Below are 14,490 nucleotides of genomic sequence, written 5' to 3'. Positions count from 1 at the left end.
ATATATGAAAGACAATAATAGTTATTATTTCAAAATATAGTCAATATTTATAACCCTTTGGATAAATAAGTCATCAGTAGCTCTCACCTCATCAAATTCGCCACAAGTTTTTTCCCTGTGCGCATGCGTAAGTGTTTGTGTTCCAGAGCTGTCCAGACTAATGAAGCTCTCAGTAGGAGGTCTGGCGTATTTCAGGTCACTCTTTCTAGAGTCAGTGGTTCTGTAAGCGTCATAATTGTACACATGCTGTAAAGTTCCTGTTCCTCCTACATCTGCGTAAAGAGGTGGATAATACGGAATAACTGGCAGATTGGCACCGGATTTATAAAACATCCGCTCACGTCTCCATCTGTAGCATTTCACTGACACTATAGCTATGATGGACACGATGAAGAGAAATGAAACTACAGCCAAAGCCAGGACTAGATATAAAGTCAGGTTCTCGTTATATTCCTTGTCGTGCGTAAAGTCAGTGAACTCGGAGAGCACTTCAGGGAAAGTGTCCGCCACCACCACGTTAACATTGACTGTAGCTGAACGAGAAGGCTGTCCGTTGTCCTCCACTACAACAGTGAGCTTCTGTTTCACAGCATCTTTATCAGTGACTTGGCGCACAGTTCTGATTTCTCCATTCTGTAAGCCCACTTCAAACAGCGCCCTGTCTGTCGCTTTGTGTAGTTTATATGAGAGCCAGGCATTCTGTCCAGAGTCCACATCCACAGCCACCACTTTAGTGACCAGATATCCCACATCTGCTGAACGAGGCACCATTTCAGCCACCACAGAGCCACCAGTTTGTACTGGATACAGAATCTGAGGCGCGTTGTCATTCTGGTCCTGAATAATCATTTTCACACTCACGTTGCTACTGAGCGGCGGGTTTCCTCCGTCCTGCGCTTTTACGCGAATGTTGAACTCTTTTGTTTGCTCGAAATCAAAAGATCGAATAGCAAGAATCTCCCCGCTCTCTGCGTTAACAGAAATATAAGACGAAGCAGAAACTCCGTTGACAGAAAGATCTTCTAAAAAATAAGAAATGCGCGCATTATTACCAGAGTCTCTGTCTGTAGCTGTTACTGAAAATATAGAAACTCCAGGTGAATTATTTTCCATCACATAAGCGGTGTATGAGTGACGCTGGAAAACAGGGGCGTTGTCGTTCACATCCGATATTTTAAGCCTCAGTGTTTTATTTGTAAATAAAGATGGAGATCCTTCATCTGTAGCTGTGATCGTTATATTGTATTCAGAAAATATTTCACGATCTAAACTACGGTCTGTGACTAAATTATATAAATAAGAAGACGATGCTTTAATGCGAAATGGCAGATCTGAATTCACTGTACATTTTATTTGTCCATTCTTTCCACTGTCTATGTCTTTAATATTCAGCATCGCTACAAGAGTGTCAGGAATTGAATCTTCTGGGATTGTGTTAGAAAACGAGATTAAATTAATGACTGGTGAATTATCATTAACATCAATGATATCAACTAGCACTTTACTGGTATCAGTTTGTCCGCCTTCATCTACCGCCTCAACGTTTAGTTCATATTGTTTGTATCTTTCAAAATCCAGAACCCTTTTTAATTTTATATCCCCGGTGTCTGAATCAATATTAAATGTTTCCACAGTTTCTTTTCCGGTGCTTTGTGAAAATGAATATGTAACCTCTCCATTAGATCCTTTGTCTTTGTCGGTAGCACTGACTGTCACTACTAAACTGTCTTTTAGAATATTTTCTGATAAAGACACTCGGTATATTGGCTGACTGAACACAGGAGAATTATCATTTACATCAAGAACAGTGACTTTTATCTTAACTGTTCCAGATTTCTGAGGATTTCCACCATCAAATGCTGTCAAAATTAAATTATGCTCTTCCTGAACCTCTCTGTCTAAAGGTGTTTTTAAAATCATCTCAACATATTTGCTGCCATCGTTACGTGATAATTCTTTCAGAGAAAAATGATCTGATGGATTAAGGGTGTATCTCTGCAGTGTATTTACTCCAACATCGGGATCATGCGCACTGTCCAAAGAAAACCGTGAACCTGAGGCAATTGATTCCCGTATTTCAATACTGATTTCTTTTCTTTCAAAAGTAGGAACATGATCATTGATATCCAGTATTTCAACATCAGCTTGATGCAGCTCTACTGGATTATCCAGAATAATCTGAAAATGCAAGGAGCATGGAGACACTTGAGCGCACAGCTCCTCTCTATCTATCCTCTCTCTCACTATCAGAGTGCCTTTGTCCACATTCAGACTGATGTACTCACGACTGTCCTCCGTAAAGATCCGAGCTCTTCCAGATTTCAGTCTCTTTACATCCATTCCGAGATCCTGAACAATATTTCCCACCACCGATCCTTTGTTCATCTCCTCGGGAATAGAATAACGGACCTGCCCGTGCGCAACGGTTATGACAAAGGCCAATCCAACCAAAAGTATTCTCAGCCATCTCGATTCTCCGTCTGTAGCGCCTCTTATCCGAACATCGAGCGACGACAGAAACCGCATTTTACAAATACTAAAAACCAGACTCAAGTCTTAAATGAATATTTTTTATAATCAATAAACAAAGGTACTGCAATGATGTTCGCTTAACCGAGACACAGTTCTAAGTGGAGTGAAATCCTGTCTAAAATAAATCAGAAAACATGGGTGGATCCAAAAAACGAGCAGTTTAAACTAAACACCCTGACCAACAGCGTCACTTAGAGTACCACACAGTTAGTGCATCAAATTACACCGAAAATATTTTTATTGAGAGGACTACTTAATAATAATAATAATAATAATAATAATAATAATAATAATAATAATAATAATAATAATAATAATTTACACACACATACACACACACACACACACACACACACACACACACACACACACACACACACACACACACATACAAACATACACCCAGGGGACAAAAATTCTGTCAATTCTTCAGGCAAAATAAATTAATTATAAATTGAGATTAATGCTATTAAACTACAGAAAAATCAAATTAAAAAAAGCCACTATATGTCTCACCTGATCAGAGTCGTTATTTTTTACTCCATGCGCATGCGTAATTGTCTGTGTTCCATTGGTGTTCAAACTAATGATGCTCTCAGTAGGAGGTCTGGCGTATTTCAGGTCACTCTTTCTAGAGTCATTGGTTCTGTAAGCGTCATAATTGTACACCTGCTGTAAAGTTCCTGTTCCTCCTACATCTGCGTAAAGAGGTGGATAATACGGAATAACTGGCAGATTGGCACCGGATTTATAAAACATCCGCTCACGTCTCCATCTGTAGCATTTCACTGACACTATAGCTATGATGGACACGATGAAGAGAAATGAAACTACAGCCAAGGCCAGGACTAGATATAAAGTCAGGTTCTCGTTATATTCCTTGTCGTGCGTAAAGTCAGTAAACTCGGAGAGCACTTCAGGGAAAGTGTCCGCCACCACCACGTTAACATTGACTGTAGCTGAACGAGAAGGCTGTCCGTTGTCCTCCACTACAACAGTGAGCTTCTGTTTCACAGCATCTTTATCAGTGACTTGACGCACAGTTCTGATTTCTCCATTCTGTAAGCCCACTTCAAACAGCGCCCTGTCTGTCGCTTTGTGTAGTTTATATGAGAGCCAGGCATTCTGTCCAGAGTCCACATCCACAGCCACCACTTTAGTGACCAGATATCCCACATCTGCTGAACGAGGCACCATTTCAGCTACCACAGAGCCACCAGTTTGTACTGGATACAGAATCTGAGGCGCGTTGTCATTCTGGTCCTGAATAATCATTTTCACACTCACGTTGCTACTGAGCGGCGGATTTCCTCCGTCCTGCGCTTTTACGCGAATGTTGAACTCTTTTGTTTGCTCGAAATCAAAAGATCGAATAGCAAGAATCTCCCCGCTCTCTGCGTTAACAGAAATATAAGACGAAGCAGAAGCTCCGTTGACAGAAAGATCTTCTAAAAAATAAGAAATGCGCGCATTATTACCAGAGTCTCTGTCTGTAGCTGTTACTGAAAATATAGAAACTCCAGGTGAATTATTTTCCATCACATAAGCGGTGTATGAGTGACGCTGGAAAACAGGGGCGTTGTCGTTCACATCCGATATTTTAAGCCTCAGTGTTTTATTTGTAGATAAAGATGGAGATCCTTCATCTGTAGCTGTGATCGTTATATTGTATTCAGAAAATATTTCACGATCTAATAAACGATCTGTAACTAAACTATAGAAATTAGAGGATGTGGCTTTGATGCGAAATGGCAGATCTGAATTTACTGTACATTTTATTTGTCCATTGTCCCCGGAGTCTGCGTCTTTAATATTTAGAATTGCAATAACAGTGTCTGTTGCAGAATCCTCTGATATCAGGTTAGCAAATGAAATAATACTGATAACAGGGGAATTATCATTTACATCAATAACTTCAATTAGCACTTTACAGGCATCAGTTAGTCCGCCTTCGTCTATTGCCTCGACATCTAGCTCATACTCTTTAGATTTTTCAAAATCGAACACATTTTTTACTTTTATTTCTCCAGTGTTTAAATTAATATTAAATAATTGTTTTGCCTCTTTTCCTGAGCTTTGGGACAATGAATATGTGACCTCGCCATTCGATCCCTTGTCCATGTCAGTAGCACTGACTGTCACTACTACAGTGTCTATTGGAGACATTTCTGACATTGACACTCGGTATATTGGCTGACTGAACACAGGAGAATTATCATTTACATCAAGAACAGTAACAGTTACCTTAACTGTTCCAGATTTCTGAGGATTTCCACCATCAAATGCTGTTAAAATCAATTCGTGCGCCTCCTGAAGCTCTCTGTCTAATGGTGTTTTTAACAACATCGCAACGTATTTAGTACCGTCGCTACGAGATAGCTCTTTTAAACTGAAATGTTCCATTGGATGAAGAGTGTATTTCTGCAGTGTATTCACTCCAACATCGGGATCATGCGCTCCGTCTAAAGAAAAGCGTGAGCCGGGGACAGCAGTTTCAGTTATTTCAATACTGATTTCTTTACTTTCAAAAGCAGGAGCATGATCATTAATATCAAATATTTCAACATCAACTCGATGCATCTCCACTGGATTATCTAGAATAATCTGGAAATGTAAAGAGCATGGAGACACTTGAGCGCACAGCTCCTCTCTATCTATCCTCTCTCTCACTATCAGAGTGCCTTTGTCCACATTCAGACTGATGTACTCACGACTGTCCTCCGTAAAGATCCGAGCTCTTCCAGATTTCAGTCTCTTTACACCCAATCCGAGATCCTGAACAATATTTCCCACCACTGATCCCTTGTTCATCTCCTCGGGAATAGAATAACGGACCTGTCCATGCGCAACAGCCAGAACAAAAAAAACTCCAACCAGATGCATTGTCAGCCATGTCGATACACGGGCAGTGTAGTCTCTAATCCGGGTATCGCGAAAAGAAAGATAAATCATATTATATATGATATATTCTTGAATCTACACACGAGTCTAAAATGTTAAAAGCGTCTAATAAAGCAACATTAATCAAAGTGAATATTTTCAACGATGGTTGCTGTACCAAAGACAGAACCGTACTGATAGAAAACTGCTCTACATGAGATCAGAATTCAGGGGAGGACCCACAAACAAGCATTTTACACGACAACCCCTAACCAACAGCGTCACTCAGAGTACTGGTTATATATTGCACATGATAATAAAAAGCAGATATGGAGAAAGGTGTTAAAGATGAAAAAACATCTGAAGTTTCTACGTATAATGTATCAAACTAAAAACAGCATTTAATATTTAGAAAATGCAGGAAAACATTATGCAATTAGATTGTTCAATAATATGTTATTGTCTACTTGTTTGCAATTAAAATACAAACAAACAAACAAACAAACACACACAAAAAAGAAGTAATAATATTGAGTTTGTCCCTCAGATAAAAACCAAAAGGGATATGTTTTTTGCAAAATAAGTATTAGTTCTTGTTGCAAAGTATTAGTTCTTGTTGCAAAAAGAACTAATACTTATTTTGCAAATAACATATCCCTTTTGGTCAACATATCCATCTAATATGCTAAGTTGTTTCGCATTTAGATTCACCATGCCAAAAGTCTGGATTGCAAAGCCAATACTGAGGTTAAACAGTAAGGGAATAAGTAGATTTTATTTTTGTTCTTTATTGGATGCAGAAAGATGTTGGAGATCTTTAGCAGTCTTTTGTTGCATTTTCTTTTATCATTTAGCCAAAAATGCTGTGTTGCAGCAATGGAGGCAACAAATCAATGAAGCACAGTACGAAAAATAAAGATGGCTGACTATGTCCTGGAATGATCCCTGGACAGTTTTGAAATGTTTGTTAAAATGAGGACATTAACAACGCTATTATGAATCCTGTGAAATCTATTTGACCATCTTCACAGCATAGCACCTTCCATAAAAGCATATGTGAATACACTTGCATACTCTATTTTTGGATTGCTGCTCTGTCATCACCTCTCAATATATATAACTATCTTTGTATTTCAGTCAAGTTGTCTGTCTGTCTGTCTGTCTGTCTGTCTGTCTGTCTGTCTGTCTGTCTGTCTGTCTGTCTGTCTGTCTGTCTGTCTGTCTGTCAACCTTTGAAAAGAAACTGATTCAAACAGTTTTATTCAAATGCATAAGAAAAACAGATTCAAATAAAATTGAACATGTAAAATTATTCAAACCTTTTTATAAATTAATAAAAAAAATGTAGACAATATATTTGGCGTTCACTTTTTCAAATTTAAATAGTGTTCTGTTGCAGTGCTAATAAATTGATCGGAGACTGATGTAATTATGTAATAATTATTTGCTGTAGCATTATAAAACAGATCTTGTGCATTTAATGAATGACAAAAGGGTTAGTTTACATGACGTCACTACTTTTATAAATGAGGAAATCTGACAATTAGAAAATTGCCTACATCAAAGATTTTTATGACAAACGAAGGTATATCTTGCTAAAATTACACAGAAAATTATACAGAATTAGTTTTTACTTGCATTGAAAAAAATTATAAAAATTTCAGGTATGAAAAGGCAGCAAATTTCTACGTAAAGACTCGATTCACAGTTTTTTTTCAGTTGCTTTGGAGCATTTCTCAGATCAGAAATTTAATTCTCAAATCTACTTGTTCAACCTCCATATCATTTAGTCATTGTGCTTATCATAAGAACAATCCTTGTTGCTTGGATCAAAATGTAAATGCTTTTTTTCATTCATTTAAATGATTGTGTAAAATTGTCTGCTGTTTCCTATATTATCAGTTGTTTATGTTATGTTGATCAAAATATATTATATTAGTTTCACCAAAATTGTCTTAACTCCTAAAACATCTCAATTCATTGCATAAGTCATTGAATGCAAAATGGTTAAAGTAGTTGTCATCATTATTTGTCATCTAAAATTATTTGATCTTTTATTAAACGTTTTTATTTTGCAAATGTGATTTGAATTGATGAATTGTGCAGATGAATCTTGAATTTTACCAATGAAGGCATCGGATCAACCAATAATCAACTCGTTCTCTAAAACAGGACCAAAGTGAATCTTATGAACCTTCAATTGGAGAGTGTATTCAGACAGAGAAAAACAAAGAATTATAAATTCTAAAAATGGATGAACAACTAAGAAACAAAGGAACAGTTGTATAGTACAGTCTCTTGCACTGTCTTGTCTCTTGCACTCAATATAAATCAAATATGCAATCAAATAAATTAATTTGTGCTGCTGAAATCCATAGATGCAAAGAAATAAAAATGTGTGTTTTTAATTACTGTAATCCAAACCATAGTTTATATTAAGAAATACTGAAACTGTGCACCGTCACACTGACAACACGAATAAACATTTTGACGATCTTGTTTGGAACAATGACAAATCGACTTTTCATTCTGATGGAATTGATATGTTCGTTGACACAAATACTTACTTTTGAGAGATCAACTAATATTTTTGAGAGATAGGCGTTCGCAAGTAATTCAATGTATTGTGTTGTTTGTACAAATTGTTTTGTGAATGCACTTAGTGGTTTGCATATATTAAGGATGATACAAGAAATGGTCCTAAGCCACTGAGAAAAACTATAATAAAGCTCTCACCTGCTCGAACTGATCACCAACTTTCTCCCTTTGCGCGCACATAACTGTCTGTGTTCCACTGCTGTCCAGACTAATGATGCTCTCAGTAGGAGGTCTGGTGTATTTCAGATCACTCTTTCTAGAGTCAGTGGTTCTGTAAGCATCATAATTGTACACATGCTGTAAAGTTCCTGTTCCTCCTACATCTGCGTAAAGAGGTGGATAATACGGAATAACTGGCAGATTGGCACCGGATTTATAAAACATCCTCTCACGTCTCCATCTGTAGCATTTCACTGACACTATAGCTATGATGGACACGATGAAGAGAAATGAAACTACAGCCAAGGCCAGGACTAAATATAAAGTCAGGTTCTCGTTATATTCCTTGTCGTGCGTAAAGTCAGTGAACTCGGAGAGCACTTCAGGGAAAGTGTCCGCCACCACCACGTTAACATTGACTGTAGCTGAACGAGAAGGCTGTCCGTTGTCCTCCACTACAACAGTGAGCTTCTGTTTCACAGCATCTTTATCAGTGACTTGGCGCACAGTTCTGATTTCTCCATTCTGTAAGCCCACTTCAAACAGCGCCCTGTCTGTCGCTTTGTGTAGTTTATATGAGAGCCAGGCATTCTGTCCAGAGTCCACATCCACAGCCACCACTTTAGTGACCAGATATCCCACATCTGCTGAACGAGGCACCATTTCAGCCACCACAGAGCCACCAGTTTGTACTGGATACAGAATCTGAGGCGCGTTGTCATTCTGGTCCTGAATAATCATTTTCACACTCACGTTGCTACTGAGCGGCGGGTTTCCTCCGTCCTGCGCTTTTACGCGAATGTTGAACTCTTTTGTTTGCTCGAAATCAAAAGATCGAATAGCAAGAATCTCCCCGCTCTCTGCGTTAACAGAAATATAAGACGAAGCAGAAACTCCGTTGACAGAAAGATCTTCTAAAAAATAAGAAATGCGCGCATTATTACCAGAGTCTCTGTCTGTAGCTGTTACTGAAAATATAGAAACTCCAGGTGAATTATTTTCCATCACATAAGCGGTGTATGAGTGACGCTGGAAAACAGGGGCGTTGTCGTTCACATCCGATATTTTAAGCCTCAGTGTTTTATTTGTAGATAAAGATGGAGATCCTTCATCTGTAGCTGTGATCGTTATATTGTATTCAGAAAACATTTCACGATCTAAAATACGGTCTGTGACTAAACTATAGAAATTAGATGATGTGGCTTTGATGCGAAATGGCAGATCTGAATTCACTGAACATTTTATTTGTCCGTTTCTCCCGGAATCTGCGTCTTTAATATTCAGCATCGCTACAACCGAATCAAAAGCAGAATGTTCAGGAATCACGTTGGAAAAAGAGATTATACTGATAACAGGGGAATTGTCATTCGCATCTGTGACTTCAACTAGCACTTTACTGGTATCAGTTAATCCGCCCTTGTCCATTGCATCGACATCTAATTCATACTGTTTGGATTTTTCATAATCTAAAGCACCCTTTAGTTTTATTACCCCAGTGTCTGAATCAATGTAAAATATTTCAATGGCATCTATACCGGTGCTTTCTGAAAATGTATATGCAACTTCTCCATTAGATCCTTTGTCTATGTCAGTTGCACTGACTGTCGCTACTAAACTATCTTTTGCAGTATTTTCTGACAAGGACACTCGGTATATTGGCTGACTGAACACAGGTGAATTATCATTTGCATCAAGAACAGTGACAGTTACCTTAACTGTTCCAGATTTCTGAGGATTTCCACCATCAAATGCCGTCAAAATTAAATTATGCTCTTCCTGAATCTCTCTGTCTAAAGATGTGTTTAAAACCATCTCAAAATGTTTTGTACCGTCACTACGAAATAATTCTTTTAAACTGAAATGATCCGATGGATTAAGGGTGTATTTCTGCAATGTGTTTACACCAACATCCGGATCATGCGCCCTTTGTAAAGAAAAACGTGCGCCTGGTGCAACAGATTCCGCTATTTCGATGCTCATTTCTTTTCTACCGAATGCAGGTGCATTATCATTGACGTCAAGTATTTCGACATCAACTCGATGCATCGCCATTGGATTATCTAGAATGATCTGAAAATGTAAAGAGCATGGAGACACTTGAGCGCACAGCTCCTCTCTATCTATCCTCTCTCTCACTATCAGAGTGCCTTTGTCCACATTCAGACTGATGTACTCACGACTGTCCTCCGTAAAGATCCGAGCTCTGCCAGATTTCAGTCTCTTTACATCCAATCCGAGATCCTGAGCAATATTTCCCACCAGTGATCCCTTGTTCATCTCCTCGGGAATAGAATAACGGATCTGGCAATGCGCAACGGTTATGACAAAAGCAAAGCCAACCAATGTTAGCCACGTCGAAAATCGACCAGCAAAGCCTCCTCTGGAATCGAGCGAATAACTAAAATCCATATTTGAAACACAGTACACTATAGACAAATCAGAATTCCCAAAGTAATTTTAAGTTAACCAGTGAAGAACAATTATAAGTGATGTCGTTGTCTCTGAAGAACTACCCAAGTGGAGAGAAAACCAAGAATGCAATCGTTATAGAAAGGAGGACCTAAATTGAGCATTTTAAATGTGTAGCCCTGACCAACAGCGTCACTTAGAGCATCAAGTAAATACTGCAACTGGTATCAAAAGCCAAGCAAGATCATTATGATAAACTTAATTTTCATGCTGTACTACAGTTAGAGTTGTGCATTCGTCGCACTTTTGGCACTTGATGACATACACCGATAAAACAGAGCAAAAAATCTAGTTGAACGGAACATACTCAACTACTTAATCTATATATATAAAAATCCCGTATATTGCAAATCTGGGGTAAAAATAATTTTAAAAAGTCTTTATTTTATGTTCTGAATGGCAAAACCAGATTTGGAGAGAGAAATCGTGGTTGATATGTATTAATACACAAGAAAGAGTGTACATTTAACTGTGCACAAAAGTCAGGTTCTGAGATTGTTTTAAAATTCTATAAGAATCTATTAACATAACATTAAGATATCAAATACATAAATATTCCATAACAGAATAAAAATTTTTTTTTTCCAATATTCATATAAAAAACAAAATAATAGTATTTCTAAAAGTGAAAGTACACATTTATCTCTCTTTATATAAAAATATTATTAGTAGCTCTCACCTCAACATATTCTGCACAAGTTTTATCCTTCTGCACATGAATAACCGTCTGTGCTCCACTGCTGTCCAGACTAATGATGCTCTCAGTAGGAGGTCTGGTGTATTTCACGTCACTCTTTCTAGAGTCAGTGGTTCTGTAAGCATCATAATTGTACACATGCTGTAAAGTTCCTGTTCCTCCTACATCTGCGTAAAGAGGTGGATAATACGGAATAACTGGCAGATTGGCACCGGATTTGTAAAACATCCTCTCACGTCTCCATCTGTAGCATTTCACTGACACTATAGCTATGATGGACACGATGAAGAGAAATGAAACTACAGCCAAGGCCAGGACTAGATATAAAGTCAGGTTCTCGTTATATTCCTTGTCGTGCGTAAAGTCAGTGAACTCGGAGAGCACTTCAGGGAAAGTGTCCGCCACCACCACGTTAACATTGACTGTAGCTGAACGAGAAGGCTGTCCGTTGTCCTCCACTACAACAGTGAGCTTCTGTTTCACAGCATCTTTATCAGTGACTTGGCGCACAGTTCTGATTTCTCCATTCTGTAATCCCACTTCAAACAGCGCCCTGTCTGTCGCTTTGTGTAGTTTATATGAGAGCCAGGCATTCTGTCCAGAGTCCACATCCACAGCCACCACTTTAGTGACCAGATATCCCACATCTGCTGAACGAGGCACCATTTCAGCCACCACAGAGCCACCAGTTTGTACTGGATACAGAATCTGAGGCGCGTTGTCATTCTGGTCCTGAATAATCATTTTCACACTCACGTTGCTACTGAGCGGCGGGTTTCCTCCGTCCTGCGCTTTTACGCGAATGTTGAACTCTTTTGTTTGCTCGAAATCAAAAGATCGAATAGCAAGAATCTCCCCGCTCTCTGCGTTAACAGAAATATAAGACGAAGCAGAAACTCCATTGACAGAAAGATCTTCTAAAAAATATGAAATGCGCGCATTTTTAGCAGAGTCTCTGTCTGTAGCTGTTACTGAAAATATAGAAACTCCAGGTGAATTATTTTCCATCACATAAGCGGTGTATGAGTGACGCTGGAAAACAGGGGCGTTGTCGTTCACATCCGATATTTTAAGCCTCAGTGTTTTATTTGTAGATAAAGATGGAGATCCTTCATCTGTAGCTGTGATCGTTATATTGTATTCAGAAAACATTTCACGATCTAAAATACGGTCAGTGACTAAACTATAGAAATTCGAGGACGTAACTTTTATGCGAAATGGCAGATGTGAATTTACTGTACATTTAACTTGTCCGTTTTTTCCGGAATCTACATCTTTAATATTTAGCATGGCTACAACAGTCTCCAAAGATGAATCTTCTGGGATTAGGCTAGAAAATGAGATAACACTGATAACAGGAGAATTATCATTAACATCAGTAATTTCAATAAGCACTTTACTGGTATCAGTTAGACCACCTTCATCCATCGCCTCGACATTCAATTCGTACTGCTTGCATCTTTCGAAATCTAAGAAACCCTTTACTTTAATCTTGCCTGTATGTGACATAATACTGAACAATTCAATTGTTTCTCTTTCGGAGCTTTGTGAAAATGAATATGTAACCTCTCCATTAGATCCTTTGTCCTTGTCAGTAGCACTGACTGTTACTACCACAGTGTCTATTGGAGAATTTTCCGACAAAGACACTCGGTATATTGTCTGACTGAACACAGGAGAATTATCGTTTGCATCAAGAACAGTGACAGTTATCTTAACTGTTCCAGATTTCTGAGGATTTCCACCATCAAATGCTGTTAAAAATAGATTATGTTCTTCCTGAACCTCTCTGTCTAAAGGTGTTTTTAAAACCATCTCCACATATTTGATCCCATCATTCCGAGATAATTCTTTCAAAAAAAAATAGTCCGATGGATTAAGGGTGTATCTCTGCAGTGTATTCAGTCCAACATCGGGATCGTGCGCACTGTCTAAAGAAAAGCGTGTACCGGGGGGGACCATTTCCCTTATTTCAAGACTAATTACTTTCCTGTCAAAAGCAGGAGCATGATCATTGGTGTCCAAAATTTCAACATCAACTCGATGCATCTCTATTGGATTATCTAGAATGATCTGAAAATGTAAAGAGCATGAAGACAGTTTAGCGCACAACTCCTCTCTATCTATCCTCTCTCTCACTATCAGAGTGCCTTTGTCCACATTCAGACTGATGTACTCACGACTGTCCTCCGTAAAGATCCGAGCTCTGCCAGATTTCAGTCTCTTTACATCCAACCCGAGATCCTTTACGATATTTCCCACCAGTGATCCCTTGTTCATCTCCTCAGGAATAGAATATCGGACCTGCCCGTGCGCAACGGCCATGATGAAAGTAAACCCAAGGAGAAGCATTGTAAGCCATGTCGAAACGCGGACGGTAGACCCACTCATTCGGGCAACGAGACCACAAAGAAAACCCATATTATCATCCCTCAGTTACACAAGATATAGAATTTTTAAAATAGTTTTAACTAAAAAAATTAAACAATCTTGCAAATTGCTGAAAGACAATACATCTGTGTTGGTTCTTTAACCAGAAGCAGTCTCAAATGAATAGAGATCAAGAAGTAATTCAACCCTTATTCAACGAAGAACCTTAAAATGTGCTTTCAAAATCAACACAACAGCGTCACTCAGAGTATCAAACCAATACTACAACTAATAAAGAAAGGCAGGCAAAAATATATACATACATCTGCGTGTGTGTGTAGATAGAAAGAGAGAGACAGAGAGAGGGAGAGAGAAATACCGTTTGGATCTCCTTTTGCGCACTTCAGTAAACTTTCTTTCGGCTTCTCCCATCAGGGGTCGCCACAGCGGACCATCCGCATGTTTGATATGGCACATGTTTTTACGCTGGATGCCCTTTCCTAACGCAAACCTCCCCATTTATCCGGGCTTGGGACCGGCACGAAGGCTTGTGCAACCCTAATGGCTGGGGTTGGTTCCCTGAACGGTGATCGAACCCGGGCCGCAGCGGTGAGAGCGCCGCATCCTAACCACTAGGGAACCTTCAATAAATCTTTAAAATTGCTAACTCAGGGTTTTAACGGGATTTAGCAGAGTATAGCAGGGTTTGACAAAACAGAGCAAAAAAGCTGTTGTATCAAGGAAAAAAAAAGAATTTATTCTACAACTAACATTGTCTTCATTAA

General features: G+C 38.7%; 4 pseudogenes across 4 annotated transcripts; all 4 read right to left on the bottom strand.

Moving 5' to 3' along the window:
• Nucleotides 1-104: 104 nt before the first annotated feature.
• Nucleotides 105-2,647, bottom strand: LOC310729039 (protocadherin gamma-A11 pseudogene; annotated as a pseudogene). The gene has a single exon. The product of its transcript is annotated as a protocadherin gamma-A11 pseudogene (transcript).
• Nucleotides 2,648-3,054: 407 nt separating this feature from the next.
• LOC310729046 (protocadherin gamma-A11 pseudogene) lies at nucleotides 3,055-5,825 on the bottom strand (annotated as a pseudogene). The gene has a single exon. The product of its transcript is annotated as a protocadherin gamma-A11 pseudogene (transcript).
• A 2,329-nt stretch (nucleotides 5,826-8,154) lies between these two features.
• Nucleotides 8,155-10,790, bottom strand: LOC310729050 (protocadherin gamma-A11 pseudogene; annotated as a pseudogene). The gene has a single exon. The product of its transcript is annotated as a protocadherin gamma-A11 pseudogene (transcript).
• A 538-nt stretch (nucleotides 10,791-11,328) lies between these two features.
• Nucleotides 11,329-14,053, bottom strand: LOC310729043 (protocadherin gamma-A11 pseudogene; annotated as a pseudogene). Its single transcript has one exon. The product of its transcript is annotated as a protocadherin gamma-A11 pseudogene (transcript).
• Between the last annotated feature and the right edge of the window lie 437 nt (nucleotides 14,054-14,490).

The sequence above is a fragment of the Silurus aristotelis genome (genome assembly GCF_946808225.1).
Source record: "Silurus aristotelis genome assembly, chromosome: 7".
NCBI classification, from domain to species: Eukaryota; Metazoa; Chordata; class Actinopteri; order Siluriformes; family Siluridae; genus Silurus; species Silurus aristotelis.
Note: the sequence above shows the minus strand (reverse complement) of the source record. Positions and strands in the feature narration are given on the sequence as shown.